Source organism: Schistocerca piceifrons, chromosome 8 (assembly GCF_021461385.2).
Source record: "Schistocerca piceifrons isolate TAMUIC-IGC-003096 chromosome 8, iqSchPice1.1, whole genome shotgun sequence".
NCBI classification, from domain to species: Eukaryota; Metazoa; Arthropoda; class Insecta; order Orthoptera; family Acrididae; genus Schistocerca; species Schistocerca piceifrons.
The window spans coordinates 42,328,191-42,356,085 of NC_060145.1; the positions used below are offsets into that span (position 1 = coordinate 42,328,191).

The 27,895-nt window shown below is 44.4% G+C and overlaps 1 non-coding gene across 1 annotated transcript; it reads right to left on the reverse strand.

Annotated features, from left to right (window-relative positions):
- Positions 1-7,286: 7,286 nt before the first annotated feature.
- On the reverse strand, positions 7,287-7,361 carry Trnas-cga. Its single transcript has one exon. It is a non-coding gene; the product is annotated as a tRNA-Ser (tRNA).
- Between the last annotated feature and the right edge of the window lie 20,534 nt (positions 7,362-27,895).

The window sequence follows — 27,895 nt, forward strand, 5'->3', positions numbered from 1 at the left end:
GACAGATGTCAGGAAGAATAATGAAAAATTCATTATTTTGCTAAATATTTTTATCAGACCACAGTTGGTGCGTTTAGAGAGCAGAATAGTGCTTCTGAGAACAGTTGTTCATAATCTATTATAAGGAAGGACTTACCTAATGACTGAAAATTCACGTCTCTTTTTGTGTCTCGACTTTTAAGTCTGGTTCACACCGAGACGCTAGGTTGCGAAACACGTTTCTTGAAACGAGCGTTGCGAAATTAGTTTCGTTAGTGACTGTCTACTCGACGACTTCAGTGTGCACTTCAGGTCCGACATTTTATAAGAGCCGGAGCACAGCTGTTGTATCAGGAACAAAAATTTAGTACTTAAAAGTGTTGTTAATTCTTGTCTGCATACAATCAGTAAAAAACAAAAAGGACAAAAATGTTTGGATTAGTGACTGGATGAAGGTAAGACATCACTGCTGGTGTTCAGCACCCTTTTTGAAAAAAAAGTATTGTACAAGATTCCAGAAGCTACTAAAACCACGAAAGAAGGGAGTCAGAAGAATTCACCGACTTTCTTAATAGATTTTACGATACGTTAAGGATTTTAGATACAGAGTTCCGGAAGCTGTATTGTCAACATTGAAATTGTAGATCACATTGTGTTTATTTCCACAAGTGGAGATTTTCATTCGTCTCCACAATATCCATATTGCATTCTAAATTACAAAATTAACAGATTTTGTACAGATAGTTGCGATGCTACCTATTTGGGAAACTTCTTTTCTGCCGGCCGCGGTGGCCGAGTGGTTCTAGGCGCTTCTGCTACGGTCGCAGGTTCGAATCCTGCCTCGGGCATGGATGCGTGTGATGTCGTTAGGTTAGTTAGGTTTATGTAGTTCTAAGTTCTAGGGGACTGATGACCTCAGATGTTGAGTCCCATAGTGCTCACAGCCATTTTTGAAACTTCTTTTCTGAGATTTTCGAAAGTCAAGATTTTCGCTTCGTACATACTAAATTTTGCAATTTCTCCGTTAACTCCTCGATGTATTCTTTCGGTAGCTTCCGTATTTGCACTGTTGTACCTTATCGAAGCTGGATTTTTTGTCACTACTATCAGGATGGCTCCATATTGACTTCCGAGGATTTTCCAGTTGCAGATAAGGATCTTCGCCGGCCGCGGTGGTCTCGCGGTTCTAGGCGCGCAGTCCGGAACCGCGCGACTGCTACGGTCGCAGGTTCGAATCCTGCCTCGGGCATGGATGTGTGTGATATCCTTAGGTTGGTTAGGTTTAAGTAGTTCTAAGTTCTAGGGGACTGATGACCACAGCTGTTAAGTCCCATAGTGCTCAGAGCCATTTGAACCATTTTTAAGGATCTTCATTAATCTTAGATGTCTTATTAGCTCACCCAAAATCCATTTTAGTCAGTAACTCCGACATCGTTATTCCTCCGACGTTCATGATGCATATGATGCACTTTCGCATCTGTAGTACTGCGTTGCACTTTATTCTGGTAATGATACTGATTAACGTCTCGACTCGTATAATCAGATGACTAAAGTCATGGGTACGTTCTAATATCGTGTCGGACCTCCTTTTGTCCAGCTTAGTACAACAACTCGAGGTGGTATGGACACTTCAATTATGCCCCATAAATGTTCGATGGGATTCATGTCAGGTGATTTGGGTGGTAAGATCATTCGTTCGATCTGTCCGCAATGTTCTTCAAACCAGTCGCGAGCAATTGTGGCGTGGTGCATTGTCACCCTAAAAGACTCATCATTTTTTATGAACATGAAGTCCACGAATGGCTGGAAGTGGACTCCGAATAGCCGAACGTAACCATTTCCAGTTTATGATCGGTACAGTTGTACCACAGGACCCAGTCCATTTCATGTAAATACAGACCACACCATTATGGCACCGCCACCTGCTCACACAGTGCCTTGATGACCACTTGCATCCATAGCTTCGTGGGGTCTGCGCCACATGCAAACCATACCATCAGCTCATACCAACTGAAATCGGGACTCATCTGACCAGGCCACGGTTTTCCAGTCGTCTAGGGTCCAACCGATTTGGTCAGGAACACAGGAGAGGCGCTGCAGGCTATGTCGTGCTGTTAGCAAAGGCACTCACGTCGGTCGTCTGCTGCCATAGCCCATTAACGCCAAATTTCGCCGCACTGCCCTAACGTATACGTTCATCGTACGTCCCACAATGATTACGTGGTTATTTCACGCAGTGTTGCTAGTCTATTAGCACTGACAACTCTACGCAAGCGCCGCTGCTCTCGCTCTTTAAGTGAAGAGCATCGGCCACTGCATTGTCCGTGGTGAGAGGTAATGTCTGAAATTTGGTAGTCTCGGCATAATTTTGATGCTGTGGATGTAGGAATATTGAATTCCCTAATGGTTTCAATGATGTTTCAAAATTTTCTTGAATATTCTGCTAAGCAGGCTTACACCATATGTAGATGAAATTTTGGGGGATTACCAAGCTGGCTTTCGGAGGAACAGATCAACTATAGACCAAATACTCACTCTGTGTCAAATTTTGGAAAAGAAATGGGAATACAATAAACCAGTTCATAATCTTTTCATAGATTTTACAAAAGCATATGATTGAGTATTGCAATCAAAATTGTACAGAATTCTTCTGGAACTTGGAATACCAAAGAAGTATGTTACACTTATAGCAATGAGTATGAAAAACACAAAACGTAGAGTATGTGTGGGGAAATTGTGAGAGGTGGCATGAGCCCCCTCTCATATTTCTATCTTACGATTTTCCTCTCTAATTGCATGCAGTGAAAAGTCGCTATTCCTTCACACGCGGACTTCCCACGCAGCGTCTCTCGTCACCCGGGTGGTCCGGTGACAGGCAGGCTCTGCTGATCGGGAAAGGGTTAAGCCGACGGGTGTGAGGAAGTCGAGTGAATGCTTTGCAGACGCCGACATTGTCAAAAGACACGCCCGGAGGGGTCTGAAGTAGCGGCTGGGCTAGAGGTTCCGTTACTTCGCAGAATCTTAGCGAAAACACTTTCTGGCGGGCTACCAGCGAGGCGTGGGAATGACTTGTGTACCCAGGCAGTTGTGGCGGGAAAATTCCCGCGCTTTGTGCAAAATGGTAACTGTGATTGGCTTGCTCAGGGCATAGCTCCGTGACGTAGCAAAAGCAGCGCAGAAATTGGCGCCAAGAATCTCCATTGGTGGAATGGTAGTGCTCCGGCAATGGAGTGGAATTTTCCGCCGGTTTTCGAGTTGCTGATTGGAACGTTTAACCACGGCCACTGTCGTCGGGGCAGGAATGTTGTGTATTTGGCCTGTACGGGTGCTCTAGGTAGTCGGCTCTCGCCTTTCGGTCGAGGACGTCGAAGCAACCAGCCATCGCCTCCGGTACGCTAGATCGTGTTCTGGCAGTTAAGAAGACAGTTTGGTAATGTATGTCCGCAGCACCGGCAGATAGGGATTTTCCTAGGTGATAATCAGAGCTCAGCAGAGCGCGCCTGTTCGTCTTTTTCTAACTTTGTTCCGTCTTGAGTAGCAGCAATTAATGTTGGGTTGGCTGTGTGTCTCTCTTAAGATTTGAGTGGCAAGGAATTGGCTCCACGTACCACTTCGTCATAAACCTCACAATCTAGTTTAGGGACAACTTCACCTTCACAGCGTTTGTTTGAGTATCCAATTTGAGCCAATTTGATGTATTATAAATGTTTCATGTGTTTTTGTTTATTATTTTGTGTTTAGTCTTAATAAATCATATTGTTGTTTTGGACAGAACTTTCATTCTGTTAATTGGTAGAGCAACCCATCATTTCTCACTACGTTAATGAAACCTTCCTTTATTTAACTTATTTATCAAATTAAAGTATTGCAGGTGCCAAACTCTTTTCTACTCCACTTGCAGGGTTGATTACAGTCAGTTCGCGTATATTTTTTAATCCTTGTGCAACAGCAAAAGTCGGAGTTAGAATAGGGGGGGCTTAGAGCATCATTTACATATGTAGATTCTAGAATTTAGTGTTAAATACACTGTTAGCCCCGGCACCTCGCAATTGGAGTCAGAATAATTTGTAATAAAGAACGGACTTAAGCAGGGAGATGTCCTGTCTCCGCTACTTTTTAATTTAGTCCTAGAATATATTGTACGAATGACAGCAGATAATTCAGAGGGTGTGGAGTTAAATGGAAATATTAAGATATTAGGGTATGCAGATGATCTCAACATCATTAGCGATAGGAAAGAATCTGTAACAGCAAATGCGAATGTGTTAATCAAAGTTAGTGAAGATGTAGGTCTAAGGATAAGTGAAGACAAAACTAAATACCTGGTTACTACTAGAATGCCAACAGCAGTAGATCAGGAAATGTTAAGAGTTGGAGACATGCAGTTTGAAAAAGTGAACACATTTAAGTATCTAGGCGTGGACATCACTTCGAGAAATGAGATTGAATCCGAAGTGAAGAAAAGATTACGGGCGGGAAATGCGTGCTACTTCTCACTGAACAGATTACTTTCATCACGGATATTGTCTAGGAATTTAAAGATTAGAATATACAAAACTATTATTTTACCATTTACGCTGTATGGGTGTGAGACTTGGTCTCTCACTGCGCAAAATGAAAAGCCGTTTCGAGTACTTGAAAACAAAATTTTGAGGAAAATTTTCGGAGCCAAAAGGGATGACATTAGCGGAGAGTGGCGGAAACTGAATAACGAAGAGGTTCACGAAGTCTATTCAAGCCCCGACATAATCAGTGTTATTAAATCACGTAGGGTGCGATGGGCGGGTCACGTAGCTGGAATGGATGAGGGCAGGGCAGCGCGCAGAGTACTGGTAGGGCACTTAGAGGGAAAACGTCCTGTGGGGAGACCGAGGCGTAGATGGGAGGACAACGTGAAGGCTGATTTGAGGAGCCTAGGTATTGAAGGTGAATGGAAGGAAATAGCCCAAGACAGGGACAGATGGCGAAAATACGTTGCTGCGGTAATGGACTCTCGAGTCCGGTATGACCAGTGAGTGAGTGAGTGAGTGAGTGAATGATTTTAGAAGTGTTATGTCCCATGCGTCTAGCTCCAACAACCAGTCGACGTTCAAAGTCTGCGGCCATAATCACGTATGAAGCATTTGCACATGAATCACCGAAGTAAACGTCCGCAGCTCGTGGTCGTGCGGTAGCGTTCTCGCTTCCCACGCCCGGGTTCCCGGGTTCGATTCCCGGAGGGGTCAGGGATTTTTCTCTGCCTCGTGATGACTGGGTGTTGTGTGCTGTCCTTAGGTTAGTTAGGTTTAAGTAGTTCTAAGTTCTAGGGTACTGATGACCATAGCTGTTAAGTCCCATAGTGATCAGAGCCATTAGCCAATCACCTAAGTAAAAGTGACAGCTCCGTTAATGCTCTCCCCTTTTATACCTTGTGCACACAATACCTTCGCCAGTAGTCAGTATATGTGCATACCGCTATCCCATGAGTTTTTTCACCTCAATGTGTGTGGAGGGTATTGCCCACAATCCAACAATTTGCTTAATTTGCCCCATTCTGTCGCATTTATTGAAACACCAGTTAACCCAAAAACAAACGCAAGTTGATAGTTTCGTATCTTAAAAGTTGGAAGCCCCAAAACTGAATGATTCGTACAACGACTTTCGCCACTGTACGCCGCGCCTGCGCTGTGGCTGGCAGCACAGTTCTGAAACTTCGTTTCGGGACATAGCGCCTTCATGTAAGCTAGACCGTACGTCTTTGCAGTATCGCCTTTTTTAAACCTCCAGTATCGTAAGTCGTCGACACAACACGTACCGCGCATTCGTACGTTAGCGTTGACCGTGCAGAATTCCTGACGTCATAGCATGTGGAATGTCTTTCTGAACGTGCAGAGCAATATCGAGCGTGTCACATATTCTGAACGTACATTTTGACATAGACCAGCGACACTGAAGAAAGTCATGTACATCACATACAAGCCTTCTCTTTTTTCAGCACAGATTTTGGAGACGCCGTATGGGATTTCAGTTGAAGCACATATTTGGTGCCTTTTATGTTATAATCTACGTCTTATGAATATTCCGTTTCAAATCACTAGCACTTTCAGGGCCTCTGGTAAATGGTTCGTTATGGTACGCTTTGTTGTAATAAAATAACGGAAACGTCATACTGGTAAAGCGTACGTCTTTGTGGACGTTATCACTGTCAATAAAATACGTCAAGGTATGTGACCGCATTGTCAGTATTTAAAATTCTCCGACGTTACGGCTACTATTGCAAATGGCCTTCCTGAAGGTATTTTTCTCACCCAGATGAATCATTAACGTCATATTGATAGGTAAAGAATTTTCGTAATATAGCTTGTCACGAAAGCGTCCCGTTTTACACCAATGGCACATTTCAGATCCATCAGAAACAAGTTGATCTTGTTACGATTTGTTATAATTAAATTTCTATTAATAAGATATCGGCTATTAAAGTCATCAGGGGATGGTAAGATAGAAAGGTCCTCATATCTCATGGATGTTCTGTGTGTTGTCCTTAGCGTAAGTTAGTTTAAGTTAGGTTAAGTAATGCGTAAGTTTAGGGACTGATGACCTCAACAGTTTGGTCCCATAAGACTGTACCACAAATTTCCAATTTCATGGAAGTTCAGCGGAGCGTAGTGGGTAGAAGTGTCCTGATTGAAGTTATGAAGCAGTGTGTAACTAGCTTGTGTTTCTCTAGATCTAAAATCTTTTTTATTCTCATTCGTGTGTTTTAAAATATTCTGGAACCTTCTTATTAATTTAATAGGTGTTCTGCAATTTAGATGTTACGTAAATGTAAGTGCAGTCTCTCTCAGGAATGAGTTTGTTTGATTAGCTTTGACAGCAAGAGGGGTTATAGTATAGCAGTAAGATGTACACTTTCTTGTTTCATGTCGTTTCAAGTTTGAGGATTCTGCTACTGAATGGAAACAGTGATTAAGTAATACTGACCTTAGAATTTTACCGAATATTGGAGGATATTGATATGATATTTATTTTATGATATTTATCTTATGTTGAAGAATATTGTAAATTTGTATTGCAGTATTTGTAATGGAACTTTTATAAGCTGATGTCCTTACTGACTCGTTATGGAAATTTTTTTTGTTGCCTTGTATCATGTTCATGGATACTGGCGTTTTTATTTATGTATGCTATAGACAGAACAACACACAGACACAGACGACAGACACCTTACAAAAGTATTCCAAGGTTTACAAAATAATAATAATAATAATAACAATAATAATAATAAGAAGAAGAAGAATAGATGAAACTTCCTGGCAGATTAAAACTGTGTGCCCGACCGAGACTCGAACTCGGGACCTTTGCCTTTCGCGGGCAAGTGCTCTACCAACTGAGCTACCGAAGCACGACTCACACCCGGTACCCACAGCTTTACTTCTGCCAGTACCTCGTCTCCTACCTTCCAAACTTTACAGAAGCTCTCCTGCGAACCTTGCAGAACTAGCACTCCTGAAAGAAAGGATATTGCGGAGACATGACTTAGCCACAGCCTGGGGGATGTTTCCAGAATGAGATTTTCACGCTGCAGCGGAGTGTGCGCTGATATGAAACTTCCTGGCAGATTAAAACTGTGTGCCCGACCGGGACTCGAACTCAGGATCTTTGCCTTTCGCAATATCCTTTCTTTTAGGAGTGCTAGTTCTGCAAGGTTCGCAGGAGAGCTTCTGTAAAGTTTCGAAGGTAGGAGACGAGGTACTGACAGAAGTAAAGCTGTGGGTACCGGACGTGAGTCGTGCTTCGGTAGCTCAGTTGGTAGAGCACTTGCCCGCGAAAGGCAAAGGTCCCGAATTCGAGTATCGGTCGGGCACACAGTTTTAATCTGCCAGGAAGTTTCATATCAGCGCACACTCCGCTGCAGAGTGAAAATCTCATTCTGGAAGAAGAATAGATACTGGCAAAGACCTGACATCAGAAGCAGAGGTAAGCCGTGGAGTGAGGAGGGGCTCTAGTATGTCATCTGCACTGTTCAACATCTACGTCGGTGGTCTCGTCAGGGAATAGATGATAGGCAGACTATCTCAAGGTACCAAAATTGGCTAAGCAAATGTGAAAATAAAAAGGCTTTTTCACGACGACCAGGTAGTCATACAAGACAGGGAAGTGAAGTTACAGATAGCGGTGCAAACATTAAGCAACATAAGCCTAAATGATAATCTAAAAATATCAACGACAACAACAATGGCCTTTTTAAGAAAGTACCCAATATCGACTAAGATAATCATCAAGAACATAACACAACAGGTATCCCACTTCCAGTATGTGGGACGTGACATAACTTTCAAAGAAGAGAAAGACATAAATAAGAGAATTTACACCTATCGATACATAGTTGACACGATAAGAGGTACATTTAACGGTGAAACTAGAAGAGAATTCAAATGGTTCAAATGGCTCTGAGCACTATGGGACTTATCATCTTAGGTCATCAGTCCCCTAGAACTTAGAACTTCCTAAATCTAACTAACCTAAGGACATCACACACATCCATGCCCGAGGCAGGATTCGAACCTGCGACCGTAGCGGTCACGCGGTTCCAGACTGAAGAGCCTAGAACCGCTAGACCACCGCGGCCGGCGAAGAGAATTCCAAATGAAATTTTATAAAGTCATGGCACTATCTACCTACAGTCCTATACGGCGCAGAAGATTGGACATTGAGAGCAAAAGACCTAACACAACTTCAAAGATCAGAAATGAAGTTCCTTAGATCAGTGAAAGACAGCACAAAAGAAGAAAGAATAAGACATGGAGAAATATGGAGAGAACTGGGGGTACGACCATTAACTGAAAAAGTAGTCGCCGGTCTTTGTGGCCGAGCGGTTCTAGGCGCTTCAGTCCGGAACCCCGCTGCTGCTACGGTCGCAGGTTCGAATCCTGCCTCGGGCATGGATGTGTGTGATGTCATTAGATTAGTTAGCTTTAAGTAGTTCTATGTGTAGGGGACTGGTGACCTCAGATGTTAAGTCCCGTAGTGCTCAGAGCCATTTGAACCATTTTTGAAAAAGTAGTCCAGCGAAAGCAGGGTTGGAAAAACCGTGTATTGCTTATGTCACCTCAGAGAATCCCTCGACAAGCAATGGAACACAACCATTTTATAAGAATGAGAGTTGGAGGGCCGAGGAAGGGATGGTGATGCCGCCGGCCGGAGTGGCCGAGCGGTTCTAGGCGCTACAGTCTGGAGCCGAGCGACCGCTACGGTCGAAGGTTCGAATCCTGCGTCGGGCATGGATGTGTGTGACGTCCTTAGGTTAGTTAGGTTTAATTAGTTCTAAGTTATAGGCGGCTGATGACCTCAGAAGTTAAGTCGCATAGTGCTCAGAGCCATTTGAACCATTTGATGGTGATGCCGGTAAAGGCCGTACGGCTTAAGCCTGGATTTGTAGCAGAAAAGGATAAACAGAACTACATAAGTGCCATGTGGACAAGGGAGGAAATGTGCGTTTTAATAGATCTAACGCAGGAGTTGTACGCCCGTCCATGTTCGTAAACAAACTGAGATTTTGCGAGCCAGATACAGTGAACTGCTAACACTGGAGAGCGCAGCTGTTACTTGTACCGTGTAGTTTGTGCCGCGAACTGCCGCTGCAGTGTCCTGCGGTCGCGTTATACGGGTACCACCAACACGGACTCAAAGGAAGGCCTCGGCGCTTCTTCGTGACGTCACGTCAGCTAGGCACGGCCAACGCCAGGTCTGTTGCAGGCATACTCATAATGGTGGTGTCTCCCTCTCTGACAGAGGAAAATGTGAAACTATTGGCGGTAGTTGACCAACACACAGTGCTCTGAGAGACTTCTGCAATCAATTAATTGTGCAATTCATTACACTTCTTAACAAATAGTGTACTCCTGAACTAAAATTTCCATCTGTTTTAAGGATTGACATACAAAAACAACTTCATGGTCCGGCATCAACAGAATTTGTGCTTCTTTATCTTATTTGTAAATCTGAGGAAGTTACGTTTGTACTGAGTTGCTTTTACAAGAAACTGTGAACATATCGGTGCTCTTCTTTAGGTATCTTGGTTGACTATGGGGTGAGGAGCACTGAATGTTAATAAAATATCTTGCGAATGTACACGTTGGGGGAGGGGGTGGGGGACAGAAGAAGAAGCAAAAGAGAGATACTTGTTTCATCAAATAAAATTTTTTTATCTTATAAAGTTTCTCCTTTCAGCTGCAAGAGGGGATTATTTATCTTTTCTAATGTGCGTGTTTAAAAAAGTTTAAGCTCAGCAGTATTTTCCATGTATGAAGCTATTTTGTTTCCTGTTTAGAATTCCTTTCGTTGATAAAGACTGTAATCTAATGACTGGCAACAGTTGGTCATTTACAAATGCAAATTAGTTCACATTTCCAGTGACGATCTCAAACGAAAATAAACAAATAAATAAAAGAAACCAGTTCATTGTAAGGGGGTTGGTGTAAGTTTCGATAACAAAATGGGTCAGGTAAATATAATTTCTTGAATGTAAAATTTCCGAAGCTTGCAATGGGGCAAAGCATCTTCTTATACTGATCTACGTTTGTTTCGACAGGATTGAGTAACACAGAACTATGATCTTCATTTGTAGCTTTACGATAGTAAGAAAACCTTTCATCTAAATGAAACTGCAGAATCCAAAACAATACCAAACAGTTTGCCCAAAAATAAGAGATTTATAGTGATAAGCACGCCAAGGCGTTTCTGCCTGCAACAGACCTGGCGTTCACCGTGCCTAGCTGACGTGACGTCACCAACAAGCGCCCAGGCCTTGCTTTGAGTCGGTGCTGGTACCACGCAGAGACACACATGTTCCGTGCGCAGAGGCGGAATGGTTTCCGAGCGTCCAACAGCACAGTGGAGATAATATCAGCGTGTTGCACTTTGAATGTCATTACTCTTGCGACGACGGCTTCAATCCCGATTTTCCGTAAATTGGATACGGAGGCAGTAGTCCAGCGCGTTATGCAACGGAGTCACACACGGCGGAGCAGCCGAAATGCGACGCCTACCGAAGTGGTGCCACGCGGACACCTGCTGTCGGGTTCGGTTAGGTCGGCGCTGCCCGCTACGCCGTGAGAGGCGCGCATAGCATCACGCGCCACTGGCCGCCATAGTGAAGGGGGAAGCGGTCTCTGGACGTCCGTTCGAATTCCCATCCGGTGTGACGTAAAGGAGCCACCACAAGCCCTACAGCGCTTGACATTGACAGGTGCCGGCCGTGCTACGTACTCAAATGGTCCAGTAGTGAGAATAACGTCTTGCCTTTTGATCACCCTTTGTATCTACATCTATACTCCTCAAGACACCTTTTGGTGTGTGGCGGAGGGTGCTTCTGGTACAACTATTAGCTCCCGGGGAGGCGTGGCGCCTTATATCGCTCCTGTCTAGAGCCTGTGTATCGAGAGAATGACTCACCCGTGCACAGTGACAGATGGTCTGAAGCGAGTTCACTCGAGTACGTAGTTCTAATTTTTCATCTGCAAGAGGACAGTAGCAGACAGGACTAAACATAAAGAACTACAATGTAATTAAGAATTTTGACCACCAGAGTCCAGTAGCGCGCAGAGACATTCAAAAAACAGGTCAAGAAAATGTTTTTGCGAATTATTCTGTTTATTTCTTGAAGGGGTTTTGTTTATTTATGTTTGTAAAAAATGGTTCAAATTGCTCTGAGCACTATGGGACTTAACATCTGAGGTCATCAGTCCCCTAGAACTTAGAACTACTTAAACCTAACTAACCTAAGGACATCACACACATCCATGCCCGAGGCAGGATTCGAACCTGCAACCGTAGCAGCAGCGCGGTCCCGGACTGAAGCGCCTAGAACTGCTCGGCCACAGAGGCCGGATATTTATGTTTGTACAGTTTTGTATATGCTTTCAGTAGTGTGAATGATACGTGAATGTGGTCTAAAGTAAATTTGTTGATCATTGTTCTGTTGATGAACGCTGTACGAACTACTGTAAAAAAAATAAAATAAAATAAAATAAAATAAATTAAGACAGTGTGAATGCAGGCGACGGGGAATTTTGTATCATACTATGTAAAGTAAGTTTATTGTAAAAGGAAATCCAATTCGAGTGCAAATGAAAATAGTTAATAACTTAAAGTATAAACAAAATATCAGAATGTTAAATATTTATTTCTGGAAAAAGTACAGTTCCAAAGTGTGTTATTTGTTGATTGGTTAGTCATGAAAAGCGCGGACTAACGCGGGAGAATAATGTTTTGCTATTGGCCTTAAAGAAAACTGACCAATCAGAATGGAGTATTCTTCACTCGTCTTTTGTCTTGGAGATATAGAATGCTTGCAGCAGTTTAAAGGGGTCGGAGTCCAGCATTTCAATGGTACGGTCGTTTGTAGTATGAGCTCCGAAGGAAGTTATACTTTGGCGGTTTTAGTTGTGCTACATGTCTCAAAAGTGTTTTAAAGTGAAGGCATATTTATTCCTCTGTGTTTTTTTTAGAAAGTACGGATTTTTAAAGTAATTTTGTGCATAAAAAAGACAATAATTCCCCGTGGCATATTGAGCAGATCGGCGACTGAAAACTTGAGTGCATTAAGCACTGATAAACTTAATAGTATGATGAGCATTTTCATTTAAGAACAATCCGTGCTTAGTAGCTGTTCATAAATCAGGAAATACGTTACGATATACTTGCTAACGTGAATGAAAAGGTTTCGGCATGATTGTGTTAAGATTAGCAAGGGCCTGGCGGTGAACGTGTACATCTCAAGGTTCAGAATATATTGAATTTAAAATTAAGATCTCGTGCCGATTCTTAGAGTAGTTACTGTACGTTGTATGCAGCATGGTGCGAGTTGCAGTACATTAGGTTTCTGCTCGGTTTTCCTACCGGAGTTCTGCTGCAGCGAGTTCGCAGGTAGGTGCAGTTAAGGGGGAGGTTTACTATCTTTGGCCCGAAAAAAAGCATGTTCATTGAGAATTTTTTTCTCGTGGTGCGTTATAGATATCAATGTCAAATTTGGTCAAAATGTTTATTGATATTTCCTCTACAAACTAGAGTTTTTTAGACCGTAAATGTCGAAGAGCAAAGGAGGAAGTGCCGTCGGAACGAAACAAAATTGCGATGTAGACACCCACGCGCGGTATGTCACAGATCAGCCAGCTCGTCTGAAATCAAAATTGAGTTGACGTTAGCGAAATATATAAAATTCTTTAGGATTTGTACCTCGCTTAAGTTATTTGGACCATAGGAAACAGATTGGCGGCTATTTGAAAAAAATGGGTTTTTTCATCGATTTTTCGACTTCGTCGGCCAAGTAAAAAATCTATAGTTGATGGATCGGAATAAAAGTGGTACAACTCCTAGATAACTTTGTTAGCTCCGTTGGAAACAAAGAACCATGCCAATCGGTTCAGTAGATTTGAAGTTGCAATATCGCGCGATAGAAAAACGTCATTTCGAGAAAAAAGCGTTTGAAGTTTTGAGTACATATAAATGCAATATTATGCAACTTAGGTTCAGTCTGCTATTCTGGGTCCATAAACTAGTCCTTCCTCTTCCTCACAGAGGGCGTTCTGCTCGATCTGGGCCATTTTGCGCTGCTCCAGAGTCGCTCGTACGGCCGGTGACAAGCGTTTTTCGACTGCTTGCATCCGGTGGTCGTCCGAATGCTTGGCGAACTACGTCGAAGTCCCAGGGTGACGTCTATCGTTGTCATGGTCTTCAGAACTGCTGAATAACCTTCGTTGAAGCCGCTCACTGCCAGGAAAATCGCAATCTCCACGGTCTTCGCACCAGAATGTAAATGCTTGGGGGCTAACTTCCAAACACACGTATTCAAACTTTCATTTGAATTTTGTGTGTTTCCTCCCAAGCACCAGTACAATACCTCGTCCTCCGAAAGAAAAAAACTGCTGCATGAAAAAGGCCGATTTCAGGCAGGTGCCTTTTTTTGTTCAACCATGAATAACAAACATTTCCGTTTCGTATTCTGGATTCTGGATTCTAAACACTTTTATGGATTCAAAAATACAATTTTTAAAAAATCGATTTTTTGAACCAAAAGATAGTGAACCTCCCCTTAATGGACGAACGAAACCGCGCCGCCGCACCAGCTCTGTTCGCGAATGGCACGCAGGAAAAATGATTGTAGGGGAAACACCACTTAAGCTCTACTTTAACTGATCATTGTCGGGGAAACACCACTTTAGCTGTACTTTAACGGATCATTGTCGGGCAAACACCGCTTTAGCTCTACTTTAATGGATCATTGTCAGGCAAACACCGCTTTAGCTCTACTTTAACGGATCATTGTCAGGGAAACACCGCTTTAGCTCTACTTTAACAGATCAGTGTTGGGGAAACACCGCTTTAACTTTGCTTTAACGGATCGTTGTCAGGGAAACACCGCTTTAGCTCTACTTTAACGGATCATTGTCAGGGAAACACCGCTTTAGCTCTACTTTAACGGATCCTCTCGTTGTGGTAGTTTCACGAGACGTGTTCACGAGACGTGTGTGGGAGGAAATAATATGTCACCCGAATCTTTCCGGAATGTACTCACTCGAAATTTCACAGGTAAGCCCCTCTGTGATGCTCGCCATCTCTCTCGTAGCTGCTGCCACGGGAGTTTGCTGAGGATTTCTGTTATGCTGTCTTGCCTGATCAAAGAAGTGCACCGCACTTCGTTGTGTCATGTATATCTCACCTGTTAACTCAATCTCGTAAAGACCCCATACTAATGAAAAATACGTAAGGATCCGACGATAAACGGATTTGTAGGTCACTTGTTTCATGGATTTATTTCCTTAAAATTCTTCCCAGCCTCGCCTCTGCCTTTCCTACTATTTCATTTCTTTTACGTCGTCATCCTAGCTTAGATTACTCTGGATGGCTATTCCTGAGTACATTATCTCATTATCTGACCGAAAGTATTCAGGCACCTATTAGTGGACATTAATATGGACTGAGTCCATACTTCACCTGTATGGTGACTTGAACTTTGCTCAGATCACTTACACTGAGGTGTCTGAAAGTCTGTGGAGGAATGGCAGCCCATTCTTCCTCAAGAGCCGAAACCAGAGAAGATAGTGGTGCTCGATGGTGGGATCAGGTGAAGTCGACGTGGTAACTCATCCCAGAGGTGTTCAGATCGGGATGCTGGACAGGCCAGTCTATTCGAGGATTTTTATTGTCCACAAACCAATTGCCCCACATATGTTGCTTTATGACAGAGTACCTTGACGTGCTGATACAAAAAGACGTCGCCTTCGAATTGCTACTCTACCGTAAGCAGTAATCAATCCTGTAAATTGTAAACGTAGGTTTTCGCTGCCGTTGTCACAGTCAATAAAATTCTTCTGGGTTTGTGACCGCATTGTCAACTACAAAATTCCGACGTTTCGGCGACTATTGCAAGACTCCTTCCTCAGTGTGTATTGTTAACTATTGAATGGCGCTGTCTTTGGATATGAGGGTGAGGAGGAAGCGTTGATGAAACAGCACTCCAGTCTGCACCATTACGCCTACAATGCTGTCTGCGATACATTGACGACAACTTTGTCATCTGGCCGCACGGAGGAAATGAGCTTCAGAACGTTCACCAATAGCTCAGTCAGCAGCACAGCAAAGTTAACTTCACCATGGTCGCAGAAAAAAACTGGGTATTGCCTGTTCTCGATGTGGAAGTTTACCGTAAGCGTGATGGGAAGTTTGAACATAGAGTTTATAGAAATCCCACCGACGCGGACATGTACCTGCGTGCATCCTCCCACCACCATTCTAAGCAAAAGAAATCGGCCCTGCAAACTTTAACTAAGAGAGCCCACAGGATCAGCGATGAATACAATCTCGAAGCTGAACTACAGGATCTCAGGTCCAGTTTTGGAGCTAATGGCTACGACATGGGGATGATACATAAAACTATGGAGCCAAAGGAGGAGGGCAATAGGGAAATCCAGAACGAAGAACGGAACACCGTCCTGCTCCCATACGTACTAGGGGTCACTGAACGTCTGGACAAAATTCTCCGTCGGGCAGGTATTAAGCCGATGTTTCGTAGCAACAACAAAATAAAAGACCTTCTGGGCTCGACGAAAGATACAATTGACAAGTTTCATGCCGCCGGGGTTTATGAAATCGGGTCCGAATGTGGAGTGGTGTACAGGCGCGACTGGGCGTGCAGTGAGCACAAGATTATCTGAACACGAGAGATGTATACATCTCAAACAACACAACAAATCAGCGGTGGCAGGACACCAGGAACAGTGCAGGATGAAGATCGAATTTCGAGAGGCCCGCGTACTGGCGAAACAGCCGTTTAGCTTGAGGAGGAAGGTCAGAGAGGCTACAGAAATAGCCAAGTGACCCGACAACATGAATAGAGAAGACGTCCATCGACTTCTAGCGTCTTGGCTACCAGCAGTGACAGCTTTGCGGAAGGACAGCTCTCGCAGAGCAACAGGCGCGCGGAAGGCCACAGCGGCGGAGGGTACACAGAGCGCTGATCCACCCTAGTCGATACTAGGCAATTAGTAAACAGCGCTACGCTGCAGCCACCGCTCAGTTTCCTATTCGCCGATTTCCACCAATGGCAAGCAATAACGGAAACTCCAATGGAAAACACCTGTTTCCGCCAACGACAACACGCAGTGCACAGACCAATAAAAGAACACATAATACCCTTCCTCCTCACCCTCATAGCAATGACAGTAATCAAACTAGCACCCATTCAGTAGTTAGCAATGTACCCTGAGGAAAGCGTCTTGTAATAGTAGCCGAAACGTCGAAATTTTCTAGTTGACAACGCGCTCACAAATCCAGAAGAATTTTATTGATCAATTCTGTATTTATTTATTTATTTACACGTCAAGTTCCGTAGGACCAAATTGAGGAGCAAATCTCCAAAGTCATGGAACGTGTCAGTACATGAAATTACAACATAAAAGTAATAACAGAACAAAATAAAATGCTTATAACTTTAGGTAAACGCAATCAACATTACAACAAGAATCAGCTTAATGTTTCAAGAAACTCCTCGACAGAACAGAAGGAGGGACCCAAGAGGAACTCTTCAGTTTCGATTTCTAAGCGTGTGGATTACTGCTAAGATTTTTTGAAATTCTAGTGGTAACTTACTGAACATGGAATCAGCAGTATTCTGCACACCTTTCTGCACAAGAGTTAAGGAAGTCCGATCCAAATGCAGGTTTGATTTCTGAAGAGTATTAACTGAGTGAAAGCTGCTTATTCTTGAGAATAAGCTAATATTGTTAAGAAGAAATGACAGTAAGGAATATAAATATTGAGAGGCCAATATCAAAATTCCCAGTCTCGCGAACAAGGGTCGACAAGAGGTTCGTGAACTTACAGCACTTATTGCCCGAACCGCCCGTTTCTGAGCCATAAATATCCTTTTAGAATGGGAAGAGTTACCCGAACATACCATATGACATAAGCGAATGAAAATAAGCAAACTAGACTAATTCTCGTGTCGAACGGTCACTCACTTCAGATACCGTTCGCATAGTAAAAATGCCAACATTAAGTCTTTGAACAAGATCCTGAACGTGGGCTTTCCACGACAGTTTACTATGTATCTGAACACCTAGAAATGTGAACTGTTCAGTTTCACTAATCATATGCCAATTCTGTGAAATTAAAACGTCATGTTTTGTTGAATTGTGTGTTAGAAACAGCAAAAACTGAGTCTTACTGTGATTTAGCGTCAGTTTGTTTTCTACAAGCCATGAACTTATTTCACGTACTGCGCTATTTGAAACCGAGCCAATGTTGCACACAACATCCTTCACTACCAAGCTAGTGTCATCAGCAAACAGAAATACTTTAGAGTCACCCGTAATACTAGAGGGCATATCATTTATATAAATAAGGAACAAGAGTGGCCCTGACACTGATCCCTGGGGCACCGCCCACTTGACCGTACTCCACTCAGACACACATCACAGCCATTCTCAACACTGTGAATAATGACCTTTTGCTGCCTGTTGCTAAAGTAAGAGGTGAACCAATTGTGAGCTACTCGCCGTATTCCGTGATGGTCAAACTTCTTGAGCAATATTTTGTCATCAACACAATCAAAACACCATAGTTAAATCAAAAAAATATGTCTGGCGTTAGAAACCTTTTGTTTAATCCATCCAGTACCTCACAGAGAAAAGAGAATACATAATTTTCAGTTGTTAAACTACTTCTAAAGCTGAACTGTACGTCTGATAGCAAATTGTGTGACATGAAATAATAAAAAAATGACTCTGAGCACTATGGGACTTAACATCTGAGGTCATCAGTCCCCTAGAACTTAGAACTACTTAAACCTAACCAACCTAAGGACACCACACACATAAATGCCCGAGGCAGGATTCGCACCTGCGACCGTAGCGGTTGCGCGTTTCCAGACTGAAGCGCCTAGAACCTCTCGTCCACAGCGGCCGGCCCCATAAAATAATCAATTATCCTTACATGCACAGCCTTTTCAATAACTTAAGCAAACAGTGATAGCATAAAAATAGGTCTATAATTGTCTACATTATCGCTTTTATAAAGTACTTTAATTGTTAAGAAAACTGATCATTCCTAAAGGAAAAATTACAAATGTGGCTAAATACTTGCTAACATGCGCAGCACAGTACTTTAATATTCTGCTAGGCACTCCATCATATGCATGAGAGTCCTTAGTCTTCAGTGATTTAATCATTGACTCAATCTCCACCTTGTCTGTATCAGAGAGGAGTATTTCAGACGTCAAACTCGGAAAGGCATTCGTGAAGAGTGTTATATGATTGCCTGTAGAAAATAAATTTTTATTTAATTCACCAGAAATGCTCATAAAATGATTGTTAAATACTGTACATATATTGTGTGGATATCCTTGTGTTTTCTTAAGCGCAGTAGGGGGATCACAACGTAACCGCGAAAAATTCCCAAATACCGTACCACCAGCTCCTTCATACGTCGCTGTTGGCAGGTAACCTTCGCCAGGCATTCGCCAAAGCCTTCCATCGGACTGACAAAGGGTACTGCGTGATTCGTCACTCGAAATCACTCCTTCCGGTCATCCACTGCCCAGTGGCGTTGCTCTTTACCCCACCCCAAGGTTCACCTACCACTGACTGCAGGGATGTGTGGTTTGTGAGGAACTGCTGGGTCAACGTACCCCATTATTTTTAACTCCCTTCTTACAGTGGCTGTGTTAGCCGGACTGATGGCTGCACTTTGGAACTTAGAGCGATCCCTCTCACTGATCTCGCGCGATTTTCCTTATCTAGTCTCTTCTGTGTTCGACGTCCATCAGACTGGGCCGCATCTTCCGCCAAAGATACTCAGTGGAAGAGTGTTCCGAGGGTGGCTAAGTTTTCATTACTTCTAGCAACGTCCAACTTGGGGTTGCGTTGTTTGGGGGAGGAGACCAGACAGCGAGGTCATCGGTCTCATCTGATTGGGGAAGGACGGGGAAGGAAGTCGGCCGTGACCTTTCAAAGGAACCATCCCGGCATTCGCCTGGAGTGATTTAGGGAAATCACGGAAAACCTAAATCAGGATGACCGGACACGGGATTGAACCGTCGTCCTCCCGAATGCAAGTCGAGTGTGCTAGCCACTGCGCCACCTCGCTCAGTGCAACGTCCAAGTCCCTTACATGGTTACTGATTATGGTATGTTGTGTTTACATCGATTTTCTCTTGGTGTTTATGTTATTTTCTCTTGGTGTTTATATTTTCTTGATGGCAGACTACATTGTACGAGAGTCACTCCAAAAGAAATGCACACTATTTTTGTAAAAATACAGTTTTCATTCTGCTTGTGTGAAAGTTTTACAATGGGTAGATGCATCCTTCCCGCTTGTTTTCAAACTTACTTCAACCTGTTCCCGTGAGTGGCGCCGTCACAGCACGTCTTCAAGATAGCTGCTACACTTGACGTTCGTCAGAAGCAACGTGCTGTCATAGAATTCCTGTGCTGTGAAAACGATACAGTGGGGAACATCCACAAGAGGTTGAAAAAGGTGTATGGAGATGCTGCTGTCGATCGCAGTACAGTTAGTCGGTTGGCAATCAGGTTACGTGATGAAAGTGGGCACGGCAGTATTGAGGACTGTCCTCGCAGCGGCAGGCCTCGTACTGCACACACTCCAGACAATGTGCACAGAGTTAACGAATTGGTGACTGCTGACAGAGGCATCACAGTGAACGAATTCTCACGCTACGTTGGGATAGGCGAAGGAAGTGTTTGCAGAATACTGAAAGTGTTGGCGTTAAAAAAGGTTTGTACCAGATGAGTTCCCAGGATGTTGACAGTGGCTCATAAAGAAATAAGAAAAACTGTACGCAGCGAACTTTTGGAACAGTACGAGAATGGTGGAGATGAATTTCTTGGAAGAATTGTGACAGGTGATGAAACATGGCTCCATCATTTTTCACCAAAGACGAAGAGGCAATCAATGGAGTGGCATCATGCAAATTCACCCAAGAATAAAAAATTCAAAACCACACCTTCTGCTGGAAAAGTTATGGCTACGGTGTTTTTCGATTCCGAAGGTCTCTTGCTTGTGGACATCATGCCAAGTGGAACCACCATAAATTTTGATGCATATACGACGACACTGAAGAAACTTCAAGCTCGAGTGAGTTGTGTTCGACCACATCGGCAAAAGCAAGCAAGATGTTTTGCTGTTGCACGACAATGCAGGGCCACATGTCAGTCAAAAAACCATGGAAGCGATCACAAAACTCGGATGGACAAAACTGAAACACCCGCCTTACAGTCCTGACCTGGCTCCATGTGACTATCATCTCTTTGCGAAACTGAACGTCTCTCTTCGTGGAACGAGGTTTGAAGATGATGACTCCCTTGTGCACGCTGCCAAATAGTGGCTCCAACAGGTTTGTCCAGAATTTTACCGTGCGGGTATACAGGCGCTGGTTCCAAGATGGTGTAAGGCAGTTGAGAGGGATGGAAATTATGTGGAGAATGAAAATATTGTTCCTAAAGAATGTATCTAAGCACTGTAAAACGGATATAAAATAAATAGTGTGCATTTCTTTTGGAGTGATCCTCGTAACAGAGCTAGCTGACAGGCACCTCATTTATGGGGAGGCACGATGGGATAGCCGTGCGATGAGGTGGTGGTAGGTTCCTGTGGCACCAAGCTGCTGAGGTCATCGGTCCCTAGGCTCACGAACTGCTTAATCTAACTTAAACTAACTTATGCTAAGGATAACACACACCCCATGCCCGAGGGAGGATGCGGCGAGGAGCTTGTATGAAAACGGTGATGATTACTTATGACACATCTTACTGCTCGTGTTTACATGCGACTGACATCACTGCTCTACAAGCATCAACTAGGTAATTAGTGTTGATCACGGACTTGGTTTTCGGTACAACATGCTCAGATATGGAGTTGGCAGATACACATTTGCTGTATGGATTAGCAGAGGGTAATGGCTGTAACACTGTCAGCGGCGCAGGCAAACCGCTCGTCAGCCAGCTGACAATAAAATTTTAAATGAGACGAAAACCAAAACAAGAAATAGATAATGGAGATATTTACATTGAATTTAAAACTTTTCAAAGGTGAAAAAACGAAACTTTTAGATGTACGATAGATGACCTCTTGCACTGATACTTAAACTGTAGTAACAAAGGTAAAATGGAACACAATTACCACACATATAAAAATTTAAAGCATATTCCAGAAACGCAGATATTGAAAAGGACCACTTTCCTGTCACTAAAAACGGGAAGGACTTGTCGTTGGATAGGGACTCAGTCATTGAGGGGTAAGGGCTGGCCGAAGAGGAGGATAGGAATGTGGTGGTGTAAGGATAGAGGACTGGTGCATAGCAGCGATGGGGTAGGAGTGGCTGTTGGGACAGAAGAGGGGGCTGAGTAGAGGGGGAATTAGTAACACTAATATTTGTTGGAAAAGGGGGGGTGGAGAAGGAAAGGCAGGCGAGGAGGAATGGGTGTAAGGGAATGTGGTGAGTACAAGGATAAGGTGAATTGAGTGGGGTAGACTTATAGCTGGTAGGAATGGGAGATGGTTGAAGTTTCTTTTTGGAAGAGTATGCGGAGGATATGTAGGTGCAGATTTGCTGGTATATGTTGGTAAAGGTTCTGTATAGTATGAGGATTGTAAAGTAGTGGGGGAAACGATAGGATTATTGGAGTCGAGTTCGCTGATGATGTAGATTGTTCAGAGGTGCTCATGTAAGTGAGGAGAGGTGGGAATTTGATTAGGTGGTAAAGGATTCTTGTGGGGAAAAGTAAACGGACGTGGAAAGCGAGGCAGAGTGCATGGCGTTACAGAATATGGAGGGACTGATAGAGCTTGGGTGGGGCAGAGGGCAATGCAACATTCGCTTCATAAAGGATGGGGCAGATGAAGGATTTATACACTCATGTTCATAAATTAAGGATAATGCTGATACATGATGAAACAACGCTCTGGTGGGCGGTCTACGGGTTTAAATCACCTTGGGCTATGACCATGCGGTGCATTTGACCTGCGGTTGTCGCATGGTGGCACTGGCAGTAGTCCACATACACAGAGGTTCGTTGGTGCATGTCAGAGTACAGTGCAGCGAATGAATGTGCAGACGATTTCAGACATGCTAATGGTGACTGCGTGTTGAAAATGGCTCAAAGATCACGTATTGACGACGTTATGAGGGGTAGAATACTAGGGCGACTGGAGGCTGGTCAAACACGGCAGGTCATAGAATGGACCCTCCGTGTGCCACAAAGTGTGATCTCAAGATTATGACAATGATTCCAGCAGACACGAAACGTATCCAGGCGCTACAGTGCGGGACGTCCACAGTGTACAACACCACAAGAAGACCGATATCTCACCATCAGTGCCCGCAGACGGCCACGGAGTACTGCAGGTAGCCCTGCTCGGAACCTACCCGCAGCCGCTGGAAGAGTTATCTCCAGACACACAGTCTACAGACGGCTGAACAGACATGGTTTATTCGCCCAGAGATCTCCAAGGTGCATTCCACTGCCCCCTGGCCACAGGAGAGCCTGTAAAGCCTAGTGTCAAGAACACAGTGCATGGTAATTGGAATAGTGGTCCCAGGTTATGTTCACGGACGAGTCTAGGTATAGTGTGAACAGTGATTTTCGCCAGGTTTTCCTCTGGCGTGAACCAGGAACCAGATACCAACCCCTTAATGTCCTTGAAAGGGACCTGTGTGGAGGTCGTGGTTTGATGGTGTGGGTAGGATTATGATTGGTGCACGTACACCCCTGCATGTCTTTGACAGAGGAACTGTAACAGGTCAGGTGTATCGGGACGTCATTTTGCACCAGTATGTCCACCTTTTCAGGGGTGTGGTGGGTTCCACCTTCCTCCTGATGGATGATAACGCACGGCCCCACAGAGCTGTCATCGTGAAGGAGTATATTGAAACAGGAGATATCAGGCGAATGGAGTGACCTGCCAGTTCTCCAGACCTAAACCTTCTGGGATGCTCTCGGTCGACGTATCGCTGCACACCTTCAAACCCCTACGACACTTCAGGAGCTCCGACAGGCACTGGTGCAAGAATGGGAGGCTATACCCCAGCATCTGCTCGACCACCCGATCCAGAGTATGCCAACCCGTTATGCGGCCTGTGCACGTGTGTATGGTGATCATATCCCATATTGATGTCGGGGTACATGGGCAGGAAACAGAGGCGTTTTGTAGCACATGTGTTTCGGGACGCTTTTCTCAACTTATCACCAATACTGCGGACTTACAGATCTGCGTAGTGTGTGTTCCCTATGTGCCTATGTTATTAGCGCCGGTTTGGTGCAGTGCCGCGTTGTGTGGCACCACATTCTGCAATTATCCTTAATTTATGAGCTTGAGTGTAGATGAGGAGGACAGTGCAGGGGTATAAACTCCATGTTCGGCCAGTTAGTAGGTTTAGTACTTTAGCCTGTTCTTGGGTTTCTGTTGGATGGTTAGAAGTGAGATTTGAGTCCAAGTTATTTTAGTGCATTAGTTAGCTGTACAGGATGGTCTTAGATGGTAAAACTATATTTATTGCCTGGGTTTTGGAAGGGTTGATTCTGAAAGGAGCCATTGGCTATACCAGGAAGTAAACTGGCAGAGGTGGATTTGGAGGGATCATTGAGATTTCTGGAGTGTAGGATAGGGAGCGAGGAATGCGATGTCATCAGCATACTGAAGGAGGTGGACTGGTGGAGGTGGTTTGGGATCTTAGCTGCAGTAGCAGACTGATCTGTAGCAGCGTAGTGCGATGCCTAGCTTAGGGTGGAAAGCTACAATTTTGGATAAAAATTATGTAACGGACATCGAAGAAACGCATATCTCTCACTCGTACACATCTGCGCAGCTGTTGTTCACAATAGACAGGGGAGAGGGCAGGGTATGGAGCCTCGGGACATGTCTGCAGTGTGATGGAAGGTGTGAGAGTTGGTGTTGTTATGAATGGGTGATTAGAGAACAAGAATGCAGTAAGGCGGATGAGCCGTGGCGCTCGTTACTGGCGCGCCAGTCTCTTGGATGTCCATTATCGATCCTTAGATGTTTCCTATCTTTGCTTGCCTTGTTGTTTTCAGCATTCGCGTGGCGAGTGGGAGTTGACGTTTGCTCGGGCTACCTGCTGAGACGCCGCGAGGTACGAGGTGGAAGCAACCACGTATATGTGGAGTTGGTTGTACGCGGTCTGCCGGTTCAGCATGGAGGATGTGAGTTGGCTGCCTGTCTGTCTGCTCTCCTGATTTTGCTCGCCGTGCCTTGCGACCGCCTAGCTTGGGTTGCTGCCTGGTGTATCCTACACGAGCCATACCGGACGTCCAGCAGAAGTTAAGCAGCCTTGTGTTTCTTTAAAGAAAAGGAGCAAATGTATAAGACCTTTTGTAACCAATTTTGGTGGCCTCTTAAGCGTGGCCTTCGCGTTTACACTGCCTTTGGGGAGAGATAATTCTTTTAAATTTAAATAGGTGGGGTTCCCTGTCCTTTATAATCTTTTGGGGGTTTTATTTGAATTTTCTCTTGGGGTTCCTTCCTTCTGCTTGGTTAAATGTTTACTTGTATAGCGGGAAGTGACTCCTGGTTAAAACTCGGAGAAGGTGTTTGATGTTACTGCCGCTTCCGTCATTTGTCTTTTCAATTAAGTGTTGTCATCCCTTCGAGCGACCTGGTGTCACTCCTCGTTAATTCATGCTCGTTTATGTGTACTTAATTTTGAATTGGCCATTTGAATTAATATTTTGGAGCGCAAATAGCACTAAGGCAACCTCATTGTATACCACCTTGTGCCCCGGCCTAGTAGCTTAATTTTCAGTGGCACGAGTTAGCTCCACTACCGGTTTTATTGATTTGCTCCCTTCAAAATCTTGTCGTGTGTAAGTTTGTCCCATGTGTGTCTGGGAAAACAGAGATGAGCTTTAGTGTGACTTCAGTGCTAGTCAGTTAATGGAATCTTCATTTTGGCCTGGCTTCCACTAAAGAGTTTGAGTGGAGCGTAGTGTGTTTGATCTGTTATTCATTTAATTACTGTAAGTTTGTTTATTTAATGGGGAGCAAGACGTTTAAAGACTGTTGGTATTAACTCCCCTAGTTCCGGGGTGTTGCTAATTCGTTCCAAATGGCCTACTACTCATTCAATGGCAAGGCTGTTGATTAGTTGGTTACTGTGAGTACAAATTCACGCTATTCATTTGATACCGAAATTGTTGAAGTGTCTGTGTCGTGATTCAATCACTAGCTACGTGTTTGAGCTAAATTGATATAAACCTTACATTGCCTCCTTAAAATTTGTTGCCATCAGAATCCCTTAAGACAACTAAGTTTTGTCACTGCTTATGTGAACCTTTACTGGAAGCAATATTTCGTGTAGTTAAATTTTGTCTTAAAATGTGTATTTCTCTGATGTAATAAACGAGTGATAAAAGAAAAAAAGCAAAGGGGCCTGGTCCTTCCCACTGCGTCCAGTCAGTAACACGTATCAGCGGACATAATTAATTGGAAATGCATAAGTCTAAAGTTTGAAAAGCAGACCAAAATTATATACATAGTCGAGGGAGACGAAAATAGCGGAGTTACAGGTGCTGGGCTAGTGCGACAGGAGTTGGCTGAGGGGCAGGGGCTCGTCATCAGAAGTGAAGGCGAGACATAAGCTTCAATCGTTGATGGGAATGAGGTAGTTTTGGTTCCGTTGTTGATCGGGAGAGGCTGGAATCGAAGCTCTTGCAATCTCTCGTGCTCGCTCTCTTTTATACGCAAGTACAGTGATGTTGTACCCAACAATAGAATCAAGTGACGAGTTTGCAGATAGTCTGCGACTCGTATAGAGACGGCGAGCTAGGAATGGCCCCACTAACGAGTACAGAGAGCTGGTGGTCCCCAGCGGCACCTGCTGGCCGCTCGCCGCCTCCACCGCGCGCGCGGCGCCTCCGCTGCCGTTGACCCTGGCTGGCTGACTGCAAGGCCGCCGGCGGGCCGTCGCTCCCTGCCCGGGCCCTCGCCTTCCAGGCCTCCCCAGCCACCCATGCGCGGGCCACGCCGAGGCGTGCCTAACGTTTTCCAGAGAGGCACCGCTCGCCGACAGCGTGGTCGCGCATTCCGGCGCCCGGGGTCGAGCCAGCCTGACTCCTTCGTAAGCTCACCTCCCCACCACACCGCACCTGCGTCCTCGCGGTGCCAGCTGAGCCACGTGGCTGATGACACGACGCAGGGGCCGGGGGGGGGGGGGGGGGGCACCACCGCCTTTCTGGAGTCTTTCCGAGCCAGTGAATGAGCTCGTTCTGAAATCTTCCTCCCCTCGTACTGACGTTGCCTCTCACGAACTACAGCGTATAACTCCTTTGGTATTGCATCTCCTCTGACGGAAAAAAATGCACTAATTCTCAAGGACAACTTACGTGATAGTGATTCAAACAGAAACAGTAAAAGTTCCATAAAATTTCAAAAAGTCGTGTAATGGAGTTGGCAGATGGTAGTGGTGTTCCTGGAGGTTAAGAAAGTGACCGACAGGTGGCACAGTGATGCTACGAAGCTTGCCTGTGGCCACCATTTTGGGCCCAATGCGCAGCTGTTGATACATTGACTTCTGCAGTATATTTAGCCACGTGTATTAAAGATTGTATTGCATTGTGTGTATTACTTGATTTAATTGATGAAAGGACAAAATATAAAAATGCAGTAGATGAAGCAGGCAAAAAGAAATATAAACGTCTCAAAAATCGACAGGAAGTGCAAAATGGCTTAGCAGGGGTGGCTAGAGGACAAATGTAAGGATGTAGAGGCTTATCTCACGAGGGGTAAGACAGATACTGCTTACAAGAAAATTAAAGAGAACTTTGGAGAAAAGAGAACCAATTGCATGAATATCAAGAGCTCAGACGGAAGCCTGGTTCTAAGCAAAGAAGGGAAAGCAGAAAGGTGGAAGGAGTATATAGAGGGTCTGTACAAGGGCGATGTACTTGAGGACAATATTATGGAAATGGAAGAGGATGTAGATGAAGATGAAATGGGAGATACGATACTGCGTGAAGAGTTTGACAGAGCACTGAAAGACCTGAGTCGAAACACGGCCCCGGGAGTAGACAACATACCATTAGAACTACTGACTGCCTTGGGAGAGCCAGTCCTGACAAAACTCTACCATCTGGTGAGCAAGATGTGTGAGACAGGCGAAATACCCTCAGACTTCAAGAAGAATGTAATAATTCCAATCCAAAAGAAAGCAGGTGCTGACAGATGTGAAAATTACCGAACTATCAGTTTAATAAGCCACGGCTGCAAAATACTATCCCGAATTCTTTACAGACGAAAGGAAAAACTGGTAGAAGCCGACCTCGGGGAAGAACCAGTTCGGATTCCGTAGAAATGTTGGAACACGCGAGTCAATACTGACCCTACGACTTACCTTAGAACGAGGATT